We start from the raw sequence: 14956 nt of genomic DNA, 5'->3' as shown, positions 1-14956 counted from the left end.
GCGTAATTTTACGTCGTTTTTGAAAAATAAACTTCGATTGTATTTCATTTTTTTCGTTAATTAACGCAACCTAACTCTCTATTCTTTAATTAGCGTAATTTGACGTCTTTAATGAAAAATAAACTTAGAAATGCATATATACAATTACAACGCTTTACTTTCAGGTGCGATCATACCAGCACTAATGCACCGGATCCCATCAGAACTCCGCAGTTAAGCGTGCTTGGGCGAGAGTAGTACTAGGATGGGTGACCTCCTGGGAAGTCCTTGTGTTGCACCTCTTTTTGCCAAAATTTCGTGTTCTTTGCACCTCTTTTTGCCAAAATTTCGTGTTCTTTTTGTTAATTAGCGTAATTTTACGTCGTTTTTGAAAAATAAACTTCGATTGTATTTCATTTTTTTCGTTAATTAACGCAACCTAACTCTCTATTCTTTAATTAGCGTAATTTGACGTCTTTAATGAAAAATAAACTTAGAAATGCATATATACAATTACAACGCTTTACTTTCAGGTGCGATCATACCAGCACTAATGCACCGGATCCCATCAGAACTCCGCAGTTAAGCGTGCTTGGGCGAGAGTAGTACTAGGATGGGTGACCTCCTGGGAAGTCCTTGTGTTGCACCTCTTTTTGCCAAAATTTCGTGTTCTTTGCACCTCTTTTTGCCAAAATTTCGTGTTCTTTTTGTTAATTAGCGTAATTTTACGTCGTTTTTGAAAAATAAACTTCGATTGTATTTCATTTTTTTCGTTAATTAACGCAACCTAACTCTCTATTCTTTAATTAGCGTAATTTGACGTCTTTAATGAAAAATAAACTTAGAAATGCATATATACAATTACAACGCTTTACTTTCAGGTGCGATCATACCAGCACTAATGCACCGGATCCCATCAGAACTCCGCAGTTAAGCGTGCTTGGGCGAGAGTAGTACTAGGATGGGTGACCTCCTGGGAAGTCCTTGTGTTGCACCTCTTTTTGCCAAAATTTCGTGTTCTTTGCACCTCTTTTTGCCAAAATTTCGTGTTCTTTTTGTTAATTAGCGTAATTTTACGTCGTTTTTGAAAAATAAACTTCGATTGTATTTCATTTTTTTCGTTAATTAACGCAACCTAATACTCTATTCTTTAATTAGCGTAATTTGACGTCTTTAATGAAAAATAAACTTAGAAATGCATATATACAATTACAACGCTTTACTTTCAGGTGCGATCATACCAGCACTAATGCACCGGATCCCATCAGAACTCCGCAGTTAAGCGTGCTTGGGCGAGAGTAGTACTAGGATGGGTGACCTCCTGGGAAGTCCTTGTGTTGCACCTCTTTTTGCCAAAATTTCGTGTTCTTTGCACCTCTTTTTGCCAAAATTTCGTGTTCTTTTTGTTAATTAGCGTAATTTTACGTCGTTTTTGAAAAATAAACTTCGATTGTATTTCATTTTTTTCGTTAATTAACGCAACCTAACACTCTATTCTTTAATTAGCGTAATTTGACGTCTTTAATGAAAAATAAACTTAGAAATGCATATATACAATTACAACGCTTTACTTTCAGGTGCGATCATACCAGCACTAATGCACCGGATCCCATCAGAACTCCGCAGTTAAGCGTGCTTGGGCGAGAGTAGTACTAGGATGGGTGACCTCCTGGGAAGTCCTTGTGTTGCACCTCTTTTTGCCAAAATTTCGTGTTCTTTGCACCTCTTTTTGCCAAAATTTCGTGTTCTTTTTGTTAATTAGCGTAATTTTACGTCGTTTTTGAAAAATAAACTTCGATTGTATTTCATTTTTTTCGTTAATTAACGCAACCTAACTCTCTATTCTTTAATTAGCGTAATTTGACGTCTTTAATGAAAAATAAACTTAGAAATGCATATATACAATTACAACGCTTTACTTTCAGGTGCGATCATACCAGCACTAATGCACCGGATCCCATCAGAACTCCGCAGTTAAGCGTGCTTGGGCGAGAGTAGTACTAGGATGGGTGACCTCCTGGGAAGTCCTTGTGTTGCACCTCTTTTTGCCAAAATTTCGTGTTCTTTGCACCTCTTTTTGCCAAAATTTCGTGTTCTTTTTGTTAATTAGCGTAATTTTACGTCGTTTTTGAAAAATAAACTTCGATTGTATTTCATTTTTTTCGTTAATTAACGCAACCTAACTCTCTATTCTTTAATTAGCGTAATTTGACGTCTTTAATGAAAAATAAACTTAGAAATGCATATATACAATTACAACGCTTTACTTTCAGGTGCGATCATACCAGCACTAATGCACCGGATCCCATCAGAACTCCGCAGTTAAGCGTGCTTGGGCGAGAGTAGTACTAGGATGGGTGACCTCCTGGGAAGTCCTTGTGTTGCACCTCTTTTTGCCAAAATTTCGTGTTCTTTGCACCTCTTTTTGCCAAAATTTCGTGTTCTTTTTGTTAATTAGCGTAATTTTACGTCGTTTTTGAAAAATAAACTTCGATTGTATTTCATTTTTTTCGTTAATTAACGCAACCTAACACTCTATTCTTTAATTAGCGTAATTTGACGTCTTTAATGAAAAATAAACTTAGAAATGCATATATACAATTACAACGCTTTACTTTCAGGTGCGATCATACCAGCACTAATGCACCGGATCCCATCAGAACTCCGCAGTTAAGCGTGCTTGGGCGAGAGTAGTACTAGGATGGGTGACCTCCTGGGAAGTCCTTGTGTTGCACCTCTTTTTGCCAAAATTTCGTGTTCTTTGCACCTCTTTTTGCCAAAATTTCGTGTTCTTTTTGTTAATTAGCGTAATTTTACGTCGTTTTTGAAAAATAAACTTCGATTGTATTTCATTTTTTTCGTTAATTAACGCAACCTAACTCTCTATTCTTTAATTAGCGTAATTTGACGTCTTTAATGAAAAATAAACTTAGAAATGCATATATACAATTACAACGCTTTACTTTCAGGTGCGATCATACCAGCACTAATGCACCGGATCCCATCAGAACTCCGCAGTTAAGCGTGCTTGGGCGAGAGTAGTACTAGGATGGGTGACCTCCTGGGAAGTCCTTGTGTTGCACCTCTTTTTGCCAAAATTTCGTGTTCTTTGCACCTCTTTTTGCCAAAATTTCGTGTTCTTTTTGTTAATTAGCGTAATTTTACGTCGTTTTTGAAAAATAAACTTCGATTGTATTTCATTTTTTTCGTTAATTAACGCAACCTAACTCTCTATTCTTTAATTAGCGTAATTTGACGTCTTTAATGAAAAATAAACTTAGAAATGCATATATACAATTACAACGCTTTACTTTCAGGTGCGATCATACCAGCACTAATGCACCGGATCCCATCAGAACTCCGCAGTTAAGCGTGCTTGGGCGAGAGTAGTACTAGGATGGGTGACCTCCTGGGAAGTCCTTGTGTTGCACCTCTTTTTGCCAAAATTTCGTGTTCTTTGCACCTCTTTTTGCCAAAATTTCGTGTTCTTTTTGTTAATTAGCGTAATTTTACGTCGTTTTTGAAAAATAAACTTCGATTGTATTTCATTTTTTTCGTTAATTAACGCAACCTAACACTCTATTCTTTAATTAGCGTAATTTGACGTCTTTAATGAAAAATAAACTTAGAAATGCATATATACAATTACAACGCTTTACTTTCAGGTGCGATCATACCAGCACTAATGCACCGGATCCCATCAGAACTCCGCAGTTAAGCGTGCTTGGGCGAGAGTAGTACTAGGATGGGTGACCTCCTGGGAAGTCCTTGTGTTGCACCTCTTTTTGCCAAAATTTCGTGTTCTTTGCACCTCTTTTTGCCAAAATTTCGTGTTCTTTTTGTTAATTAGCGTAATTTTACGTCGTTTTTGAAAAATAAACTTCGATTGTATTTCATTTTTTTCGTTAATTAACGCAACCTAACTCTCTATTCTTTAATTAGCGTAATTTGACGTCTTTAATGAAAAATAAACTTAGAAATGCATATATACAATTACAACGCTTTACTTTCAGGTGCGATCATACCAGCACTAATGCACCGAATCCCATCAGAACTCCGCAGTTAAGCGTGCTTGGGCGAGAGTAGTACTAGGATGGGTGACCTCCTGGGAAGTCCTTGTGTTGCACCTCTTTTTGCCAAAATTTCGTGTTCTTTGCACCTCTTTTTGCCAAAATTTCGTGTTCTTTTTGTTAATTAGCGTAATTTTACGTCGTTTTTGAAAAATAAACTTCGATTGTATTTCATTTTTTTCGTTAATTAACGCAACCTAACACTCTATTCTTTAATTAGCGTAATTTGACGTCTTTAATGAAAAATAAACTTAGAAATGCATATATACAATTACAACGCTTTACTTTCAGGTGCGATCATACCAGCACTAATGCACCGGATCCCATCAGAACTCCGCAGTTAAGCGTGCTTGGGCGAGAGTAGTACTAGGATGGGTGACCTCCTGGGAAGTCCTTGTGTTGCACCTCTTTTTGCCAAAATTTCGTGTTCTTTGCACCTCTTTTTGCCAAAATTTCGTGTTCTTTTTGTTAATTAGCGTAATTTTACGTCGTTTTTGAAAAATAAACTTCGATTGTATTTCATTTTTTTCGTTAATTAACGCAACCTAACTCTCTATTCTTTAATTAGCGTAATTTGACGTCTTTAATGAAAAATAAACTTAGAAATGCATATATACAATTACAACGCTTTACTTTCAGGTGCGATCATACCAGCACTAATGCACCGGATCCCATCAGAACTCCGCAGTTAAGCGTGCTTGGGCGAGAGTAGTACTAGGATGGGTGACCTCCTGGGAAGTCCTTGTGTTGCACCTCTTTTTGCCAAAATTTCGTGTTCTTTGCACCTCTTTTTGCCAAAATTTCGTGTTCTTTTTGTTAATTAGCGTAATTTTACGTCGTTTTTGAAAAATAAACTTCGATTGTATTTCATTTTTTTCGTTAATTAACGCAACCTAACTCTCTATTCTTTAATTAGCGTAATTTGACGTCTTTAATGAAAAATAAACTTAGAAATGCATATATACAATTACAACGCTTTACTTTCAGGTGCGATCATACCAGCACTAATGCACCGAATCCCATCAGAACTCCGCAGTTAAGCGTGCTTGGGCGAGAGTAGTACTAGGATGGGTGACCTCCTGGGAAGTCCTTGTGTTGCACCTCTTTTTGCCAAAATTTCGTGTTCTTTGCACCTCTTTTTGCCAAAATTTCGTGTTCTTTTTGTTAATTAGCGTAATTTTACGTCGTTTTTGAAAAATAAACTTCGATTGTATTTCATTTTTTTCGTTAATTAACGCAACCTAACTCTCTATTCTTTAATTAGCGTAATTTGACGTCTTTAATGAAAAATAAACTTAGAAATGCATATATACAATTACAACGCTTTACTTTCAGGTGCGATCATACCAGCACTAATGCACCGGATCCCATCAGAACTCCGCAGTTAAGCGTGCTTGGGCGAGAGTAGTACTAGGATGGGTGACCTCCTGGGAAGTCCTTGTGTTGCACCTCTTTTTGCCAAAATTTCGTGTTCTTTGCACCTCTTTTTGCCAAAATTTCGTGTTCTTTTTGTTAATTAGCGTAATTTTACGTCGTTTTTGAAAATAAACTTCGATTGTATTTCATTTTTTTCGTTAATTAACGCAACCTAACACTCTATTCTTTAATTAGCGTAATTTGACGTCTTTAATGAAAAATAAACTTAGAAATGCATATATACAATTACAACGCTTTACTTTCAGGTGCGATCATACCAGCACTAATGCACCGGATCCCATCAGAACTCCGCAGTTAAGCGTGCTTGGGCGAGAGTAGTACTAGGATGGGTGACCTCCTGGGAAGTCCTTGTGTTGCACCTCTTTTTGCCAAAATTTCGTGTTCTTTGCACCTCTTTTTGCCAAAATTTCGTGTTCTTTTTGTTAATTAGCGTAATTTTACGTCGTTTTTGAAAAATAAACTTCGATTGTATTTCATTTTTTTCGTTAATTAACGCAACCTAACACTCTATTCTTTAATTAGCGTAATTTGACGTCTTTAATGAAAAATAAACTTAGAAATGCATATATACAATTACAACGCTTTACTTTCAGGTGCGATCATACCAGCACTAATGCACCGGATCCCATCAGAACTCCGCAGTTAAGCGTGCTTGGGCGAGAGTAGTACTAGGATGGGTGACCTCCTGGGAAGTCCTTGTGTTGCACCTCTTTTTGCCAAAATTTCGTGTTCTTTGCACCTCTTTTTGCCAAAATTTCGTGTTCTTTTTGTTAATTAGCGTAATTTTACGTCGTTTTTGAAAAATAAACTTCGATTGTATTTCATTTTTTTCGTTAATTAACGCAACCTAACACTCTATTCTTTAATTAACGTAATTTGACGTCTTTAATGAAAAATAAACTTAGAAATGCATATATACAATTACAACGCTTTACTTTCAGGTGCGATCATACCAGCACTAATGCACCGGATCCCATCAGAACTCCGCAGTTAAGCGTGCTTGGGGGCGAGAGTAGTACTAGGATGGGTGACCTCCTGGGAAGTCCTTGTGTTGCACCTCTTTTTGCCAAAATTTCGTGTTCTTTGCACCTCTTTTTGCCAAAATTTCGTGTTCTTTTTGTTAATTAGCGTAATTTTACGTCGTTTTTGAAAAATAAACTTCGATTGTATTTCATTTTTTTCGTTAATTAACGCAACCTAACTCTCTATTCTTTAATTAGCGTAATTTGACGTCTTTAATGAAAAATAAACTTAGAAATGCATATATACAATTACAACGCTTTACTTTCAGGTGCGATCATACCAGCACTAATGCACCGGATCCCATCAGAACTCCGCAGTTAAGCGTGCTTGGGCGAGAGTAGTACTAGGATGGGTGACCTCCTGGGAAGTCCTTGTGTTGCACCTCTTTTTGCCAAAATTTCGTGTTCTTTGCACCTCTTTTTGCCAAAATTTCGTGTTCTTTTTGTTAATTAGCGTAATTTTACGTCGTTTTTGAAAAATAAACTTCGATTGTATTTCATTTTTTTCGTTAATTAACGCAACCTAACTCTCTATTCTTTAATTAGCGTAATTTGACGTCTTTAATGAAAAATAAACTTAGAAATGCATATATACAATTACAACGCTTTACTTTCAGGTGCGATCATACCAGCACTAATGCACCGGATCCCATCAGAACTCCGCAGTTAAGCGTGCTTGGGCGAGAGTAGTACTAGGATGGGTGACCTCCTGGGAAGTCCTTGTGTTGCACCTCTTTTTGCCAAAATTTCGTGTTCTTTGCACCTCTTTTTGCCAAAATTTCGTGTTCTTTTTGTTAATTAGCGTAATTTTACGTCGTTTTTGAAAAATAAACTTCGATTGTATTTCATTTTTTTCGTTAATTAACGCAACCTAACACTCTATTCTTTAATTAGCGTAATTTGACGTCTTTAATGAAAAATAAACTTAGAAATGCATATATACAATTACAACGCTTTACTTTCAGGTGCGATCATACCAGCACTAATGCACCGGATCCCATCAGAACTCCGCAGTTAAGCGTGCTTGGGCGAGAGTAGTACTAGGATGGGTGACCTCCTGGGAAGTCCTTGTGTTGCACCTCTTTTTGCCAAAATTTCGTGTTCTTTGCACCTCTTTTTGCCAAAATTTCGTGTTCTTTTTGTTAATTAGCGTAATTTTACGTCGTTTTTGAGAAATAAACTTCGATTGTATTTCATTTTTTTCGTTAATTAACGCAACCTAACTCTCTATTCTTTAATTAGCGTAATTTGACGTCTTTAATGAAAAATAAACTTAGAAATGCATATATACAATTACAACGCTTTACTTTCAGGTGCGATCATACCAGCACTAATGCACCGGATCCCATCAGAACTCCGCAGTTAAGCGTGCTTGGGCGAGAGTAGTACTAGGATGGGTGACCTCCTGGGAAGTCCTTGTGTTGCACCTCTTTTTGCCAAAATTTCGTGTTCTTTGCACCTCTTTTTGCCAAAATTTCGTGTTCTTTTTGTTAATTAGCGTAATTTTACGTCGTTTTTGAAAAATAAACTTCGATTGTATTTCATTTTTTTCGTTAATTAACGCAACCTAACTCTCTATTCTTTAATTAGCGTAATTTGACGTCTTTAATGAAAAATAAACTTAGAAATGCATATATACAATTACAACGCTTTACTTTCAGGTGCGATCATACCAGCACTAATGCACCGGATCCCATCAGAACTCCGCAGTTAAGCGTGCTTGGGCGAGAGTAGTACTAGGATGGGTGACCTCCTGGGAAGTCCTTGTGTTGCACCTCTTTTTGCCAAAATTTCGTGTTCTTTGCACCTCTTTTTGCCAAAATTTCGTGTTCTTTTTGTTAATTAGCGTAATTTTACGTCGTTTTTGAAAAATAAACTTCGATTGTATTTCATTTTTTTCGTTAATTAACGCAACCTAACTCTCTATTCTTTAATTAGCGTAATTTGACGTCTTTAATGAAAAATAAACTTAGAAATGCATATATACAATTACAACGCTTTACTTTCAGGTGCGATCATACCAGCACTAATGCACCGGATCCCATCAGAACTCCGCAGTTAAGCGTGCTTGGGCGAGAGTAGTACTAGGATGGGTGACCTCCTGGGAAGTCCTTGTGTTGCACCTCTTTTTGCCAAAATTTCGTGTTCTTTGCACCTCTTTTTGCCAAAATTTCGTGTTCTTTTTGTTAATTAGCGTAATTTTACGTCGTTTTTGAAAAATAAACTTCGATTGTATTTCATTTTTTTCGTTAATTAACGCAACCTAACACTCTATTCTTTAATTAGCGTAATTTGACGTCTTTAATGAAAAATAAACTTAGAAATGCATATATACAATTACAACGCTTTACTTTCAGGTGCGATCATACCAGCACTAATGCACCGGATCCCATCAGAACTCCGCAGTTAAGCGTGCTTGGGCGAGAGTAGTACTAGGATGGGTGACCTCCTGGGAAGTCCTTGTGTTGCACCTCTTTTTGCCAAAATTTCGTGTTCTTTGCACCTCTTTTTGCCAAAATTTCGTGTTCTTTTTGTTAATTAGCGTAATTTTACGTCGTTTTTGAAAAATAAACTTCGATTGTATTTCATTTTTTTCGTTAATTAACGCAACCTAACTCTCTATTCTTTAATTAGCGTAATTTGACGTCTTTAATGAAAAATAAACTTAGAAATGCATATATACAATTACAACGCTTTACTTTCAGGTGCGATCATACCAGCACTAATGCACCGGATCCCATCAGAACTCCGCAGTTAAGCGTGCTTGGGCGAGAGTAGTACTAGGATGGGTGACCTCCTGGGAAGTCCTTGTGTTGCACCTCTTTTTGCCAAAATTTCGTGTTCTTTGCACCTCTTTTTGCCAAAATTTCGTGTTCTTTTTGTTAATTAGCGTAATTTTACGTTGTTTTTGAAAAATAAACTTCGATTGTATTTCATTTTTTTCGTTAATTAACGCAACCTAACACTCTATTCTTTAATTAGCGTAATTTGACGTCTTTAATGAAAAATAAACTTAGAAATGCATATATACAATTACAACGCTTTACTTTCAGGTGCGATCATACCAGCACTAATGCACCGGATCCCATCAGAACTCCGCAGTTAAGCGTGCTTGGGCAAGAGTAGTACTAGGATGGGTGACCTCCTGGGAAGTCCTTGTGTTGCACCTCTTTTTGCCAAAATTTCGTGTTCTTTGCACCTCTTTTTGCCAAAATTTCGTGTTCTTTTTGTTAATTAGCGTAATTTTACGTCGTTTTTGAAAAATAAACTTCGATTGTATTTCATTTTTTTCGTTAATTAACGCAACCTAACTCTCTATTCTTTAATTAGCGTAATTTGACGTCTTTAATGAAAAATAAACTTAGAAATGCATATATACAATTACAACGCTTTACTTTCAGGTGCGATCATACCAGCACTAATGCACCGGATCCCATCAGAACTCCGCAGTTAAGCGTGCTTGGGCGAGAGTAGTACTAGGATGGGTGACCTCCTGGGAAGTCCTTGTGTTGCACCTCTTTTTGCCAAAATTTCGTGTTCTTTGCACCTCTTTTTGCCAAAATTTCGTGTTCTTTTTGTTAATTAGCGTAATTTTACGTCGTTTTTGAAAAATAAACTTCGATTGTATTTCATTTTTTTCGTTAATTAACGCAACCTAACTCTCTATTCTTTAATTAGCGTAATTTGACTTCCTTAATGAAAAATAAACTTAGAAATGCATATATACAATTACAACGCTTTACTTTCAGGTGCGATCATACCAGCACTAATGCACCGGATCCCATCAGAACTCCGCAGTTAAGCGTGCTTGGGCGAGAGTAGTACTAGGATGGGTGACCTCCTGGGAAGTCCTTGTGTTGCACCTCTTTTTGCCAAAATTTCGTGTTCTTTGCACCTCTTTTTGCCAAAATTTCGTGTTCTTTTTGTTAATTAGCGTAATTTTACGTCGTTTTTGAAAAATAAACTTCGATTGTATTTCATTTTTTTCGTTAATTAACGCAACCTAACACTCTATTCTTTAATTAGCGTAATTTGACGTCTTTAATGAAAAATAAACTTAGAAATGCATATATACAATTACAACGCTTTACTTTCAGGTGCGATCATACCAGCACTAATGCACCGGATCCCATCAGAACTCCGCAGTTAAGCGTGCTTGGGCGAGAGTAGTACTAGGATGGGTGACCTCCTGGGAAGTCCTTGTGTTGCACCTCTTTTTGCCAAAATTTCGTGTTCTTTGCACCTCTTTTTGCCAAAATTTCGTGTTCTTTTTGTTAATTAGCGTAATTTTACGTCGTTTTTGAAAAATAAACTTCGATTGTATTTCATTTTTTTCGTTAATTAACGCAACCTAACTCTCTATTCTTTAATTAGCGTAATTTGACGTCTTTAATGAAAAATAAACTTAGAAATGCATATATACAATTACAACGCTTTACTTTCAGGTGCGATCATACCAGCACTAATGCACCGGATCCCATCAGAACTCCGCAGTTAAGCGTGCTTGGGCGAGAGTAGTACTAGGATGGGTGACCTCCTGGGAAGTCCTTGTGTTGCACCTCTTTTTGCCAAAATTTCGTGTTCTTTGCACCTCTTTTTGCCAAAATTTCGTGTTCTTTTTGTTAATTAGCGTAATTTTACGTCGTTTTTGAAAAATAAACTTCGATTGTATTTCATTTTTTTCGTTAATTAACGCAACCTAACTCTCTATTCTTTAATTAGCGTAATTTGACGTCTTTAATGAAAAATAAACTTAGAAATGCATATATACAATTACAACGCTTTACTTTCAGGTGCGATCATACCAGCACTAATGCACCGGATCCCATCAGAACTCCGCAGTTAAGCGTGCTTGGGCGAGAGTAGTACTAGGATGGGTGACCTCCTGGGAAGTCCTTGTGTTGCACCTCTTTTTGCCAAAATTTCGTGTTCTTTGCACCTCTTTTTGCCAAAATTTCGTGTTCTTTTTGTTAATTAGCGTAATTTTACGTCGTTTTTGAAAAATAAACTTCGATTGTATTTCATTTTTTTCGTTAATTAACGCAACCTAACTCTCTATTCTTTAATTAGCGTAATTTGACGTCTTTAATGAAAAATAAACTTAGAAATGCATATATACAATTACAACGCTTTACTTTCAGGTGCGATCATACCAGCACTAATGCACCGGATCCCATCAGAACTCCGCAGTTAAGCGTGCTTGGGGCGAGAGTAGTACTAGGATGGGTGACCTCCTGGGAAGTCCTTGTGTTGCACCTCTTTTTGCCAAAATTTCGTGTTCTTTGCACCTCTTTTTGCCAAAATTTCGTGTTCTTTTTGTTAATTAGCGTAATTTTACGTCGTTTTTGAAAAATAAACTTCGATTGTATTTCATTTTTTTCGTTAATTAACGCAACCTAACTCTCTATTCTTTAATTAGCGTAATTTGACGTCTTTAATGAAAAATAAACTTAGAAATGCATATATACAATTACAACGCTTTACTTTCAGGTGCGATCATACCAGCACTAATGCACCGGATCCCATCAGAACTCCGCAGTTAAGCGTGCTTGGGCGAGAGTAGTACTAGGATGGGTGACCTCCTGGGAAGTCCTTGTGTTGCACCTCTTTTTGCCAAAATTTCGTGTTCTTTGCACCTCTTTTTGCCAAAATTTCGTGTTCTTTTTGTTAATTAGCGTAATTTTACGTCGTTTTTGAAAAATAAACTTCGATTGTATTTCATTTTTTTCGTTAATTAACGCAACCTAACTCTCTATTCTTTAATTAGCGTAATTTGACGTCTTTAATGAAAAATAAACTTAGAAATGCATATATACAATTACAACGCTTTACTTTCAGGTGCGATCATACCAGCACTAATGCACCGGATCCCATCAGAACTCCGCAGTTAAGCGTGCTTGGGCGAGAGTAGTACTAGGATGGGTGACCTCCTGGGAAGTCCTTGTGTTGCACCTCTTTTTGCCAAAATTTCGTGTTCTTTGCACCTCTTTTTGCCAAAATTTCGTGTTCTTTTTGTTAATTAGCGTAATTTTACGTCGTTTTTGAAAAATAAACTTCGATTGTATTTCATTTTTTTCGTTAATTAACGCAACCTAACTCTCTATTCTTTAATTAGCGTAATTTGACGTCTTTAATGAAAAATAAACTTAGAAATGCATATATACAATTACAACGCTTTACTTTCAGGTGCGATCATACCAGCACTAATGCACCGGATCCCATCAGAACTCCGCAGTTAAGCGTGCTTGGGCGAGAGTAGTACTAGGATGGGTGACCTCCTGGGAAGTCCTTGTGTTGCACCTCTTTTTGCCAAAATTTCGTGTTCTTTGCACCTCTTTTTGCCAAAATTTCGTGTTCTTTTTGTTAATTAGCGTAATTTTACGTCGTTTTTGAAAAATAAACTTCGATTGTATTTCATTTTTTTCGTTAATTAACGCAACCTAACTCTCTATTCTTTAATTAGCGTAATTTGACGTCTTTAATGAAAAATAAACTTAGAAATGCATATATACAATTACAACGCTTTACTTTCAGGTGCGATCATACCAGCACTAATGCACCGGATCCCATCAGAACTCCGCAGTTAAGCGTGCTTGGGCGAGAGTAGTACTAGGATGGGTGACCTCCTGGGAAGTCCTTGTGTTGCACCTCTTTTTGCCAAAATTTCGTGTTCTTTGCACCTCTTTTTGCCAAAATTTCGTGTTCTTTTTGTTAATTAGCGTAATTTTACGTCGTTTTTGAAAAATAAACTTCGATTGTATTTCATTTTTTTCGTTAATTAACGCAACCTAACACTCTATTCTTTAATTAGCGTAATTTGACGTCTTTAATGAAAAATAAACTTAGAAATGCATATATACAATTACAACGCTTTACTTTCAGGTGCGATCATACCAGCACTAATGCACCGGATCCCATCAGAACTCCGCAGTTAAGCGTGCTTGGGCGAGAGTAGTACTAGGATGGGTGACCTCCTGGGAAGTCCTTGTGTTGCACCTCTTTTTGCCAAAATTTCGTGTTCTTTGCACCTCTTTTTGCCAAAATTTCGTGTTCTTTTTGTTAATTAGCGTAATTTTACGTCGTTTTTGAAAAATAAACTTCGATTGTATTTCATTTTTTTCGTTAATTAACGCAACCTAACACTCTATTCTTTAATTAGCGTAATTTGACGTCTTTAATGAAAAATAAACTTAGAAATGCATATATACAATTACAACGCTTTACTTTCAGGTGCGATCATACCAGCACTAATGCACCGGATCCCATCAGAACTCCGCAGTTAAGCGTGCTTGGGCGAGAGTAGTACTAGGATGGGTGACCTCCTGGGAAGTCCTTGTGTTGCACCTCTTTTTGCCAAAATTTCGTGTTCTTTGCACCTCTTTTTGCCAAAATTTCGTGTTCTTTTTGTTAATTAGCGTAATTTTACGTCGTTTTTGAAAAATAAACTTCGATTGTATTTCATTTTTTTCGTTAATTAACGCAACCTAACTCTCTATTCTTTAATTAGCGTAATTTGACGTCTTTAATGAAAAATAAACTTAGAAATGCATATATACAATTACAACGCTTTACTTTCAGGTGCGATCATACCAGCACTAATGCACCGGATCCCATCAGAACTCCGCAGTTAAGCGTGCTTGGGCGAGAGTAGTACTAGGATGGGTGACCTCCTGGGAAGTCCTTGTGTTGCACCTCTTTTTGCCAAAATTTCGTGTTCTTTGCACCTCTTTTTGCCAAAATTTCGTGTTCTTTTTGTTAATTAGCGTAATTTTACGTCGTTTTTGAAAAATAAACTTCGATTGTATTTCATTTTTTTCGTTAATTAACGCAACCTAACTCTCTATTCTTTAATTAGCGTAATTTGACGTCTTTAATGAAAAATAAACTTAGAAATGCATATATACAATTACAACGCTTTACTTTCAGGTGCGATCATACCAGCACTAATGCACCGGATCCCATCAGAACTCCGCAGTTAAGCGTGCTTGGGCGAGAGTAGTACTAGGATGGGTGACCTCCTGGGAAGTCCTTGTGTTGCTGCACCTCTTTTTGCCAAAATTTTGTGTTCTTTGCACCTCTTTTTGCCAAAATTTCGTGTTCTTTTTGTTAATTAGCGTAATTTTACGTCGTTTTTGAAAAATAAACTTCGATTGTATTTCATTTTTTTCGTTAATTAACGCAACCTAACACTCTATTCTTTAATTAGCGTAATTTGACGTCTTTAATGAAAAATAAACTTAGAAATGCATATATACAATTACAACGCTTTACTTTCAGGTGCGATCATACCAGCACTAATGCACCGGATCCCATCAGAACTCCGCAGTTAAGCGTGCTTGGGCGAGAGTAGTACTAGGATGGGTGACCTCCTGGGAAGTCCTTGTGTTGCACCTCTTTTTGCCAAAATTTCGTGTTCTTTGCACCTCTTTTTGCCAAAATTTCGTGTTC

At 36.8% G+C, this 14956-nt stretch overlaps 43 non-coding genes across 43 annotated transcripts; all 43 read left to right on the top strand.

Annotated features, from left to right (window-relative positions):
* Positions 1-162: 162 nt before the first annotated feature.
* On the top strand, positions 163-281 carry LOC146928071 (5S ribosomal RNA). The gene has a single exon (XR_015009452.1). It is a non-coding gene; the product is annotated as a 5S ribosomal RNA (ribosomal RNA).
* Positions 282-510: 229 nt separating this feature from the next.
* Positions 511-629, top strand: LOC146928070 (5S ribosomal RNA). Its single transcript, XR_015009451.1, has one exon. It is a non-coding gene; the product is annotated as a 5S ribosomal RNA (ribosomal RNA).
* A 229-nt stretch (positions 630-858) lies between these two features.
* On the top strand, positions 859-977 carry LOC146928069 (5S ribosomal RNA). The gene has a single exon (XR_015009450.1). It is a non-coding gene; the product is annotated as a 5S ribosomal RNA (ribosomal RNA).
* Positions 978-1206: 229 nt separating this feature from the next.
* On the top strand, positions 1207-1325 carry LOC146928068 (5S ribosomal RNA). The gene has a single exon (XR_015009449.1). It is a non-coding gene; the product is annotated as a 5S ribosomal RNA (ribosomal RNA).
* A 229-nt stretch (positions 1326-1554) lies between these two features.
* Positions 1555-1673, top strand: LOC146928067 (5S ribosomal RNA). Its single transcript, XR_015009447.1, has one exon. It is a non-coding gene; the product is annotated as a 5S ribosomal RNA (ribosomal RNA).
* Positions 1674-1902: 229 nt separating this feature from the next.
* On the top strand, positions 1903-2021 carry LOC146928066 (5S ribosomal RNA). Its single transcript, XR_015009446.1, has one exon. It is a non-coding gene; the product is annotated as a 5S ribosomal RNA (ribosomal RNA).
* A 229-nt stretch (positions 2022-2250) lies between these two features.
* On the top strand, positions 2251-2369 carry LOC146928065 (5S ribosomal RNA). Its single transcript, XR_015009445.1, has one exon. It is a non-coding gene; the product is annotated as a 5S ribosomal RNA (ribosomal RNA).
* A 229-nt stretch (positions 2370-2598) lies between these two features.
* LOC146928064 (5S ribosomal RNA) lies at positions 2599-2717 on the top strand. Its single transcript, XR_015009444.1, has one exon. It is a non-coding gene; the product is annotated as a 5S ribosomal RNA (ribosomal RNA).
* Positions 2718-2946: 229 nt separating this feature from the next.
* Positions 2947-3065, top strand: LOC146928063 (5S ribosomal RNA). Its single transcript, XR_015009443.1, has one exon. It is a non-coding gene; the product is annotated as a 5S ribosomal RNA (ribosomal RNA).
* Positions 3066-3294: 229 nt separating this feature from the next.
* On the top strand, positions 3295-3413 carry LOC146928062 (5S ribosomal RNA). Its single transcript, XR_015009442.1, has one exon. It is a non-coding gene; the product is annotated as a 5S ribosomal RNA (ribosomal RNA).
* Positions 3414-3642: 229 nt separating this feature from the next.
* LOC146928061 (5S ribosomal RNA) lies at positions 3643-3761 on the top strand. The gene has a single exon (XR_015009441.1). It is a non-coding gene; the product is annotated as a 5S ribosomal RNA (ribosomal RNA).
* A 229-nt stretch (positions 3762-3990) lies between these two features.
* On the top strand, positions 3991-4109 carry LOC146928060 (5S ribosomal RNA). Its single transcript, XR_015008944.1, has one exon. It is a non-coding gene; the product is annotated as a 5S ribosomal RNA (ribosomal RNA).
* A 229-nt stretch (positions 4110-4338) lies between these two features.
* LOC146928059 (5S ribosomal RNA) lies at positions 4339-4457 on the top strand. The gene has a single exon (XR_015009440.1). It is a non-coding gene; the product is annotated as a 5S ribosomal RNA (ribosomal RNA).
* A 229-nt stretch (positions 4458-4686) lies between these two features.
* On the top strand, positions 4687-4805 carry LOC146928058 (5S ribosomal RNA). Its single transcript, XR_015009439.1, has one exon. It is a non-coding gene; the product is annotated as a 5S ribosomal RNA (ribosomal RNA).
* A 229-nt stretch (positions 4806-5034) lies between these two features.
* LOC146928057 (5S ribosomal RNA) lies at positions 5035-5153 on the top strand. The gene has a single exon (XR_015008943.1). It is a non-coding gene; the product is annotated as a 5S ribosomal RNA (ribosomal RNA).
* Positions 5154-5382: 229 nt separating this feature from the next.
* On the top strand, positions 5383-5501 carry LOC146928056 (5S ribosomal RNA). The gene has a single exon (XR_015009438.1). It is a non-coding gene; the product is annotated as a 5S ribosomal RNA (ribosomal RNA).
* A 228-nt stretch (positions 5502-5729) lies between these two features.
* LOC146928055 (5S ribosomal RNA) lies at positions 5730-5848 on the top strand. Its single transcript, XR_015009436.1, has one exon. It is a non-coding gene; the product is annotated as a 5S ribosomal RNA (ribosomal RNA).
* A 229-nt stretch (positions 5849-6077) lies between these two features.
* LOC146928054 (5S ribosomal RNA) lies at positions 6078-6196 on the top strand. The gene has a single exon (XR_015009435.1). It is a non-coding gene; the product is annotated as a 5S ribosomal RNA (ribosomal RNA).
* A 229-nt stretch (positions 6197-6425) lies between these two features.
* Positions 6426-6546, top strand: LOC146928053 (5S ribosomal RNA). The gene has a single exon (XR_015008970.1). It is a non-coding gene; the product is annotated as a 5S ribosomal RNA (ribosomal RNA).
* A 229-nt stretch (positions 6547-6775) lies between these two features.
* LOC146928052 (5S ribosomal RNA) lies at positions 6776-6894 on the top strand. Its single transcript, XR_015009434.1, has one exon. It is a non-coding gene; the product is annotated as a 5S ribosomal RNA (ribosomal RNA).
* Positions 6895-7123: 229 nt separating this feature from the next.
* On the top strand, positions 7124-7242 carry LOC146928051 (5S ribosomal RNA). The gene has a single exon (XR_015009433.1). It is a non-coding gene; the product is annotated as a 5S ribosomal RNA (ribosomal RNA).
* A 229-nt stretch (positions 7243-7471) lies between these two features.
* LOC146928050 (5S ribosomal RNA) lies at positions 7472-7590 on the top strand. The gene has a single exon (XR_015009432.1). It is a non-coding gene; the product is annotated as a 5S ribosomal RNA (ribosomal RNA).
* A 229-nt stretch (positions 7591-7819) lies between these two features.
* On the top strand, positions 7820-7938 carry LOC146928049 (5S ribosomal RNA). Its single transcript, XR_015009431.1, has one exon. It is a non-coding gene; the product is annotated as a 5S ribosomal RNA (ribosomal RNA).
* A 229-nt stretch (positions 7939-8167) lies between these two features.
* LOC146928048 (5S ribosomal RNA) lies at positions 8168-8286 on the top strand. The gene has a single exon (XR_015009430.1). It is a non-coding gene; the product is annotated as a 5S ribosomal RNA (ribosomal RNA).
* A 229-nt stretch (positions 8287-8515) lies between these two features.
* Positions 8516-8634, top strand: LOC146928047 (5S ribosomal RNA). The gene has a single exon (XR_015009429.1). It is a non-coding gene; the product is annotated as a 5S ribosomal RNA (ribosomal RNA).
* Positions 8635-8863: 229 nt separating this feature from the next.
* LOC146928046 (5S ribosomal RNA) lies at positions 8864-8982 on the top strand. Its single transcript, XR_015009428.1, has one exon. It is a non-coding gene; the product is annotated as a 5S ribosomal RNA (ribosomal RNA).
* Positions 8983-9211: 229 nt separating this feature from the next.
* LOC146928045 (5S ribosomal RNA) lies at positions 9212-9330 on the top strand. The gene has a single exon (XR_015009427.1). It is a non-coding gene; the product is annotated as a 5S ribosomal RNA (ribosomal RNA).
* Positions 9331-9559: 229 nt separating this feature from the next.
* Positions 9560-9678, top strand: LOC146928044 (5S ribosomal RNA). Its single transcript, XR_015009370.1, has one exon. It is a non-coding gene; the product is annotated as a 5S ribosomal RNA (ribosomal RNA).
* Positions 9679-9907: 229 nt separating this feature from the next.
* Positions 9908-10026, top strand: LOC146928043 (5S ribosomal RNA). Its single transcript, XR_015009425.1, has one exon. It is a non-coding gene; the product is annotated as a 5S ribosomal RNA (ribosomal RNA).
* A 229-nt stretch (positions 10027-10255) lies between these two features.
* LOC146928042 (5S ribosomal RNA) lies at positions 10256-10374 on the top strand. Its single transcript, XR_015009424.1, has one exon. It is a non-coding gene; the product is annotated as a 5S ribosomal RNA (ribosomal RNA).
* Positions 10375-10603: 229 nt separating this feature from the next.
* On the top strand, positions 10604-10722 carry LOC146928041 (5S ribosomal RNA). Its single transcript, XR_015009423.1, has one exon. It is a non-coding gene; the product is annotated as a 5S ribosomal RNA (ribosomal RNA).
* Positions 10723-10951: 229 nt separating this feature from the next.
* LOC146928040 (5S ribosomal RNA) lies at positions 10952-11070 on the top strand. Its single transcript, XR_015009422.1, has one exon. It is a non-coding gene; the product is annotated as a 5S ribosomal RNA (ribosomal RNA).
* A 229-nt stretch (positions 11071-11299) lies between these two features.
* LOC146928039 (5S ribosomal RNA) lies at positions 11300-11418 on the top strand. Its single transcript, XR_015009421.1, has one exon. It is a non-coding gene; the product is annotated as a 5S ribosomal RNA (ribosomal RNA).
* A 229-nt stretch (positions 11419-11647) lies between these two features.
* On the top strand, positions 11648-11767 carry LOC146928038 (5S ribosomal RNA). The gene has a single exon (XR_015008931.1). It is a non-coding gene; the product is annotated as a 5S ribosomal RNA (ribosomal RNA).
* A 229-nt stretch (positions 11768-11996) lies between these two features.
* On the top strand, positions 11997-12115 carry LOC146928037 (5S ribosomal RNA). Its single transcript, XR_015009419.1, has one exon. It is a non-coding gene; the product is annotated as a 5S ribosomal RNA (ribosomal RNA).
* A 229-nt stretch (positions 12116-12344) lies between these two features.
* Positions 12345-12463, top strand: LOC146928036 (5S ribosomal RNA). The gene has a single exon (XR_015009418.1). It is a non-coding gene; the product is annotated as a 5S ribosomal RNA (ribosomal RNA).
* A 229-nt stretch (positions 12464-12692) lies between these two features.
* Positions 12693-12811, top strand: LOC146928035 (5S ribosomal RNA). Its single transcript, XR_015009417.1, has one exon. It is a non-coding gene; the product is annotated as a 5S ribosomal RNA (ribosomal RNA).
* A 229-nt stretch (positions 12812-13040) lies between these two features.
* Positions 13041-13159, top strand: LOC146928034 (5S ribosomal RNA). Its single transcript, XR_015009416.1, has one exon. It is a non-coding gene; the product is annotated as a 5S ribosomal RNA (ribosomal RNA).
* Positions 13160-13388: 229 nt separating this feature from the next.
* Positions 13389-13507, top strand: LOC146928033 (5S ribosomal RNA). Its single transcript, XR_015009415.1, has one exon. It is a non-coding gene; the product is annotated as a 5S ribosomal RNA (ribosomal RNA).
* A 229-nt stretch (positions 13508-13736) lies between these two features.
* On the top strand, positions 13737-13855 carry LOC146928032 (5S ribosomal RNA). The gene has a single exon (XR_015009413.1). It is a non-coding gene; the product is annotated as a 5S ribosomal RNA (ribosomal RNA).
* A 229-nt stretch (positions 13856-14084) lies between these two features.
* Positions 14085-14203, top strand: LOC146928031 (5S ribosomal RNA). Its single transcript, XR_015009412.1, has one exon. It is a non-coding gene; the product is annotated as a 5S ribosomal RNA (ribosomal RNA).
* Positions 14204-14432: 229 nt separating this feature from the next.
* On the top strand, positions 14433-14551 carry LOC146928030 (5S ribosomal RNA). Its single transcript, XR_015008993.1, has one exon. It is a non-coding gene; the product is annotated as a 5S ribosomal RNA (ribosomal RNA).
* A 232-nt stretch (positions 14552-14783) lies between these two features.
* LOC146928029 (5S ribosomal RNA) lies at positions 14784-14902 on the top strand. Its single transcript, XR_015009411.1, has one exon. It is a non-coding gene; the product is annotated as a 5S ribosomal RNA (ribosomal RNA).
* Positions 14903-14956: the final 54 nt, after the last annotated feature.

This window comes from Medicago sativa, chromosome 4 (assembly GCF_051527215.1).
Source record: "Medicago sativa cultivar Bolivia chromosome 4, Bolivia_mono, whole genome shotgun sequence".
Lineage (NCBI taxonomy): Eukaryota > Viridiplantae > Streptophyta > Magnoliopsida > Fabales > Fabaceae > Medicago > Medicago sativa.
The sequence above is the reverse complement of the archived record's forward strand: the minus strand, read 5'-3'. Positions and strand labels throughout refer to the sequence as shown.